Here is a 7,280-nt window from a genome sequence, read left to right on the forward strand (position 1 = left end):
GCTGCTGCCGTTCTGCGTCGGGCATCGGTTCCCCCGGCTAGTGGTACCAGTGTTTCTTGGTCCACTTCCGGCTCTGACGATCTCTGGCCGGTGCTCAAACGTTCCAGGCATTTGTCGTCTGCCTGGGCCGATGTTGGGGAATTCAGTGACTGTGGGTCTTCGAGTGTTGACGGTGTAGATCAGGATGCGTCGATGGCTCTGCGGTTAGTGGAGGCGGAGGTCCATGTGCCTACTGGTGGTGGTGACTGTGTCTCGGGTGTGCCTTCTGTTCCTTCACCACCTAGAGCCTCTCCGCGGTGGGGTGTGGTGGCTTCCGCTGCCAGGGATGGTGGGGATACTGGTGATGGGCGTGGCCTGGTGATGACCTTACGTAAGGATGCGCGCCGATCGGGTTCCCGGCGGTCGTCCGGTAGTGGGTCCGTGGACGTTGGTGACCCTGTAGTGTTACCCTCTGTCCGGGTTCCTCCTATGGGGGTGTACATTGGGGGTCTGGAGGACGTGTTGCTGGCGTTCGTGATGCCGCCGGGTCACTGGTCACGGATTGCTGAGTTAATGATATTCGAGGACCCGAGGGACTTTCATGATGGGGCGAGTCCCATGGTGTGGGTGCGTGTGGCGATCACTCGCCTCAGGTATGATACCGTCTGGGTCACATGTTTACGGGTGTTTGTTGCCCAGGTGCCGGATGAAATGGCGTCCCCAGTGGATGGTCCAGGCCCCTGGCAGTGGTTGCTTTGAGAAGCGTTTAATGTACGGTTCCCTCGGGACATGTTTTTCGGGCAAGTATGTCCGATGATTTCCTGTTTCTGTGCTTACTTTGTACTGTATGCTCTTCTGGCTGTTTGGTTGCCCTCTTGTGGTTTGTGCTCGTGCCTCTCCCTTTGTTTGGGGCGAGGCAGGTGGTTTGGTGTGAGTGTTTTTAATCATGTGTTTGTTTTTGTGTTATTATTTTGCCCTGAGTGTTCTATTTATGCTCTACGTGTTGTGCTTGTTTGTTGTCTGCTGTGTTTTTTTGTTGTATTTGATGTCGTTCAAACTGATGTACTTTGTTTGTCGGTCCTTCAGGCCAAAGATTTTGTTTGTTTTGTTCTATACTGTTATAATGTTTTATAATGTTACTATGTTTTATTGTTTTGCTTGCATTGTTTGCCTGTTTGTACTTGTTTTTTGTTTTGTGTCTTGATGTGTGTTTCTCATGTATACCTTGTTGCCTTCTCATGTTTTGATAATTGTTGTACTGGGCTGTCGGTCCTTCTGGCCGGCGGTTTCTTGTTTTGTTTTGTTATATTTCACTTGTTTTATTGTATATATTGTATTTCCCTTGCCTGCTTGCATGTAAAAATAAAAAATAAAAAAAAAAATAAAAAAGTTAGCAGTCTAATTGTAATACATATACACAAACACTGCACTCTAGATGGTGGGGTACTAGATACCTTCACCTCCTTGAGACAACAGTTCTGGCTTCCTCAAGGTCGCCAGACTGTAAAGTCCATATTAAAATCCTATGTAGTCTGCGGGTGGTATGACTCTCAGGTGTGTCCTTATCCAGGACCTCCACGTACCACTCCCCAGGGAACGAGTTGTCCATCTTCGTCCTTTAAGATCACTGCTGTAAACTACACAGGAGTCATAATATCAACTGGCACTAAAGATAAAGTTCTGGTGAAGGCTTTCATCCGCCTATTCACCTGTGCCACAACAAGGGGAATACACTTAGAAGTGCCTCTGACATGAGTGAAGTCACTCATACAGGCTTTTCACAGGTTTGCTCCCCATTGATCATGCCTCAAATTCAGGATATCGAACAATGGGTCCAACTTGGTAGCAGGGAAAGCATGCCCGAGGGAGCTTTGGAATCACTTAGTGGTATGCATCGCTCTAAATCAACGGCAGTACCACTTGAAATTACCCCCTCCCCCCCCAGGGAAGACTGTGGCACAGAGGCTTCTACGAGCGAATGGCGGGGACAATAAAACACTGTCTAAGGAAAACCCTACACCACCAAAAGATTAATCTATAGGATCTTCAAACCGTTGTCACAGAAATTGAATCTTGGGTCAATAACAGACCACTGACCAACCTCTCTGTCGATCAATGGTAATGTGAGCCATTAAGTCCATCTCATCTGATGTAGGGAGGACTTCTTACCCCTCTAACGTACCTCATGGATGAGGGACCAGAAGATCCTTCATATGTCAGACATTTACTGTCGTGTCATGAAGCACCTCAGCCTCGCTGCTGGAGTAGAACCTCCAGAAAGTGTCAAAAGCCTCCTGGCCTGCAATAGTTATGTCTTGGGGATAAGGGAAAGGCCAACCAAAAATTCACCAGTTTACTTGGGGGTGAAATTGTAAGCACGACACCGCAGGGTGGAGCAGCAGTGTGGCCAGCCACACCACCCCCACACCCTGGGGCGGTGTGGCCAGCTCCACCACCCCCCCTCCTCCATGTGGTGGTGTGGCCAGCTCCACCACCCCCCCTCCTCCATGGGGTGGTGTGGCCAGCTCCACCACACCCCCTCCTCCATGGGGTGGTGTGGCCAGCTCCACCCCCCCCTCCTCCATGGGGTGGTGTGGCCAGCTCCACCACACCCCCTCCTCCATGGGGTGGTGTGGCCAGCTCCACCACACCCCCTCCTCCATGGGGTGGTGTGGCCAGCTCCACCCCCCCCCCCCTCCTCCATGGGGTGGTGTGGCCAGCTCCACCACCCCCCCCCCTCCTCCATGGGGTGGTGTGGCCAGCTCCACCACCCCCCCCCCCTCCTCCATGGGGTGGTGTGGCCAGCTCCACCCCCCCCCTCCTCCATGGGGTGGTGTGGCCAGCTCCACCACCCCCCCCCCCCTCCTCCATGGGGTGGTGTGGCCAGCTCCACCACCCCCCCTCCTCCATGGGGTGGTGTGGCCAGCTCCACCCCCCCCCTCCTCCATGGGGTGGTGTGGCCAGCTCCACACCCCCCCCCTCCTCCATGGGGTGGTGTGGCCAGCTCCACCACCCCCCCTCCTCCATGGGGTGGTGTGGCCAGCTCCACCACCCCCCCCCTCCTCCATGGGGTGGTGTGGCCAGCTCCACCACACCCAGGCCCTGGGGCGGTGTGGCCACTCTCACCACTCATTGTGCAGGCAGAGCTCCTGGTGCCGGGGTCTCCCTCACTATCACTCAGGTAAGATGACAACAAGTCTTATAACACTAAGACACGAGGGAGGTGCAGAACAACTCCAGGTTGCAGATGATCATTGTGGTTCGACCTAATCCCTAATACATATGTATAACTCGTATTCATATACATGTTATGTATTATAGTATTAAGTGAAAATTATCTAAGGCTAATATTCAAATGACGTTAATCTGCCATGAATTAGTGCAGACGTAAGTAGTTTTCAATTATAATATTGGTACACTTAAAATGAGTAGCAGAACTCTTAAACTGAAAGTGCGATTATTAAAGTAGAGTAGAGCAGATGGTCGGCTATGGCTTACATCTTGATGCGTTAGCAGTAAGATATCTTATATAATTCTGAAGCTTTATCGTGCCCAAGTTAACTCTCATTTAGATTATGAAACTCAGTTTTGATAAGAGTATTGACAACAAATTGTCAAACAAGTTAGAAATGTTGCAAAAAAATAAGAAAAACCAACAGCAACAGAAAACTACATAAAACAGAGAGAAAATTGCTAAAGAAACTTTTGATAAAGACTAAGACGGGACAAGTAACTGACAGACGGACGGTATTTTACAAAGGGTCTTCATCTCTCTATTTGCTGGACCAATACCAATATTGCCCACTTAATACAAAATATTTGAAAAGCAAATACAATTTGCTTTTCCAAATAGTCCTATAGTCCCTCCTAAATTAGGGACTATAGGAGGATAAGGGACTATCTGGGAGAATTGCAGTGGGAGGAAGAATTTAGAGGAAAAACAGTCCAAGATATGATGGAGCTAGTCATACAGAAATGCCAGGAGGCCGAAGTGAGATTTATACCAACAGTAAAAGGAAAAAACTAAGAGGGAATATACTAACCCACGGTTTAATAGACAGTGTCAGGAAGCAAAAATGGCCAGCAGGAGAGTGTGGGGTTTTTCTTTTTTTTTTTTTTGCTTTCCCGACTTTAATGCGTAAGTCGTCACTGTACATGTGGCAGACGCTTCACGAAGCTGTCGGAATTAGCAGAGAAAATACGAGAGCAACCGTACAGGGCCTGGGAGCAAGGTCGAGTTAGAGTCCTTGAGGGTCTCTTCTCAGACTAGCCTCACCTGGTCCTGCTCCACGATGATCGTTGGAATCTTCTCAATGATTTAACACTTTAAGGGACTCCTAGGGTCCTCATCACATTTATAGTTTAGTGAATTAGGCAACTCGGTGTTGAAGACACCTAGAGCTGAAGGCTTGAGTAATATTGGCAGTATTCAGAAGTGGTTCAACAGAAACACCGCATAAAGCTTAACAGTAGTTTATTTACTAACTTAATCACTAATACAAAGGGTGCTTGATTTACTTTAGATTGGCGTCAGCAAAGCTATGGTTATATTAGCGAGACTCTTGACGTCTGGCTAATGACTCGTATCCACTCGTGGAGTAACACCTAACTTAACACAGTTGACAGCCAATCATTAACACGGCAACCTAACTGCCGGTATGCAAAGGGATCACAAGAGTTCCAACCGGATACTCGGTAATGATGATATGCAATAACTCACAAATACACTGTCAATGGGACAGGCAATAACATGCACAATAATATTATCACACAATAACTAAATGTGTGATGTATGTGAAGCTCACATTCACAGACGAGTGAAATGCCGTGATACCACACAGATAACCACGCATTCACCGTCGATTCACCTATACCTGTGACAGTTCTTTTATTTTTATTATTATTATTTTCTACCACAGACGTGGCCACACATTTACAATGCTGACCAGCATATATACATTTTCTTCTGTCCTCCATGGACAGGGTGAAAGATTTGTCAAACAGTTCAGAGATTTATTGAACAACCACAGAAGGTGATCGTAGTGCTTTTAAAATGTTAGGCTAAGCTACATACGTAAATATAGATACACAGATTTATGAATGCATTAATGTGAATTTATAATGGTGAAATGTAATTCTGATCAGCTTTATACTTTATACACATACCCACACACATACATACATATGTACATATACATACACATATATTTGTCTCTTTTACTCTGACCGCGTGAGATAGCTGACAAGAGAAACTAGTGCGCAATTAAGAACTTAACCACTGAAGGTGATTAAGATGCTTTTACAAGCTCAGGTTATATAGTTACATTACATGGTTAATCTAGGATACAAGTCCAATATATCATCAAGTGTTCCAGTACTCATATAGTAGTTACAGAGTTCAGCATACCTTAGCCCAGGAGGGCGAAAGTCAGTCAATATGGGACATTCTACAATATAAAGCTCAAGTGAGTGCATGTTTTGTGACAGGTATGAGAAGGTGAGAACTGTGGTTGATTCCTCAGATCAACACAGACAGACACAATAAAACAATGACGAGATCTTGTACTTGCACGGTAGGCTACCTCTCTTATTCACTCAGGCACATTTATGCAAGAACTCGTAGGTGGCCTGATAGCTGGTTTCCTCGTTCTGAAGTGAGACCATTGACGACTAGGCTTTCCCACAAACCGTACTTGAAACAGGGGGGGGGGGTACTCGCAGGAGGGCGCGGTGTATGTCACAGACACACGCACACACTCTGGCACTGGCGGTGAGTAAGGGTGGTGATGTCACGTGGTACAGTGAGGGCGGCGGCGGGCGGCTTAAGGCTACACGCTCGAGACAGAGTGGCGGCTGGCAGCTTTTATACCATGCAGGTACACATGTGGTAAAGTCACACACAGGTTACTTAGGAGGCGTCACTGCCTTAGTTCACTCTAGGTCACTCACAGACGATCTCTACTTGTCACCAGGGGTTACCTAATACCAGTCTGTTTCGCTCTGGTGATTTTTCCACTAGGCTTCTAAACATTATATCACAGTCGCGATTCCGGGAGAACGATGGTATATCGAAAAGACGCTGAGTTTAACTTGACGGTGAGGAATAGACAGTGTTCTTCTATCTATTGGCCGATAGACAGAACAGGACACGTCTTCTATGCAAGAGCTTCCTCACGAGAACGCTCTTGCCAGCGGCTCCGGGCATCTCGTGGGACACAGCACAAAGCATTACAATTTGACCAATAGCATTGCAGCAAATGAGCGGGAACCAATCATATTGGTCGTACCCTGATCAGTAGCAGAGGTGACATCATGAACACGTCACAGCTGTTATTCTCCATCATGCCGGTTGACCCCAGAGGTCAGACGGTCGCCTCGCTGGCGTCCAATCTACTCTCTCACTCTGGCACCTCCTATGTGTACTCACTGACCCTTTGTGGCAAGTATGCTTAACTTCTCTGTATCTACTTCCTGCCTGGACATACGGCGGCCTCCGTATTATAAACGTGTTCCTGGTTAAGTGAGCATTCTGGAGATACCCAACATGCCAGGTCACTATCCAGGGTTAACAGAGTTTAGGCGTGTGCACGAAAGATCGGTGCACTGTGCACTGCAATGAGCCATTCAAGTCAGCTGTGGGAGAATCTTGAGAGACATTCTCTCACAGCAGGAGTGGAGGAAGTACAGAAGACAAAGGACAGAGGACAAAGGGATCAGATGCAACAGAGCTAGGAACGATTACATTACCATAAAACGAACATCGGAAAGGAACTATGAGAACGATATTGCGATCAAAGCGAAAAAGCAACCTATGTTACTACACAGCCATATAAGAAGAAAAATGTCGGTGAACGACTAAGTGACAAACCTAAGGAAAACAGAGGGGGCATATACTGAAAGTGACAAGGAAATCTGCGAGGCACTGAATGCCAGTTTCCATGGAGTGTTCACTACCGAGCCTGAGCAGCTCCCATTGTTAGAAGGGATTACCCTAGATCAGACTATCAGATATAGAGGTGACAGCAGGGGAGGTAATGAAACAGTTGACAACACTGGATGTAACTAAAGCAGTTGGACCAGACAAAGTATCACCTTGGATACTAAAAGAAGCAGCGCAGGCCCTCAGCGTGCCTCTGGCAATGATCTTTAATGAGTAACTTATGTCGGGAGAATTGCCCAGTTGCTGGAAAAAGGCAAATGTCGTACCGATCTTCAAGAAAGGCGATATAGGGAGGAGGCACTTAACTATAGACCTGTATCACTGACAAGATGGTTGGGCAGACTGCATATTTTTGGACTGC

General features: G+C 47.4%; 1 protein-coding gene across 1 annotated transcript in view; it reads left to right on the top strand.

Moving 5' to 3' along the window:
• Window positions 1–3,140: 3,140 nt before the first annotated feature.
• Window positions 3,141–7,280, top strand: part of LOC123764612 (UDP-glycosyltransferase UGT5) — a 58,433-nt gene continuing 54,293 nt past the window's right edge. Inside the window, exon 1 of the mRNA XM_045752601.2 lies at window positions 3,141–3,160. The gene's annotated coding sequence lies outside the window, so the exon portion shown is untranslated. The remainder of the gene's footprint in view (window positions 3,161–7,280) is intronic.

Source organism: Procambarus clarkii, chromosome 79 (assembly GCF_040958095.1).
Source record: "Procambarus clarkii isolate CNS0578487 chromosome 79, FALCON_Pclarkii_2.0, whole genome shotgun sequence".
Classification (NCBI taxonomy): Eukaryota; Metazoa; Arthropoda; class Malacostraca; order Decapoda; family Cambaridae; genus Procambarus; species Procambarus clarkii.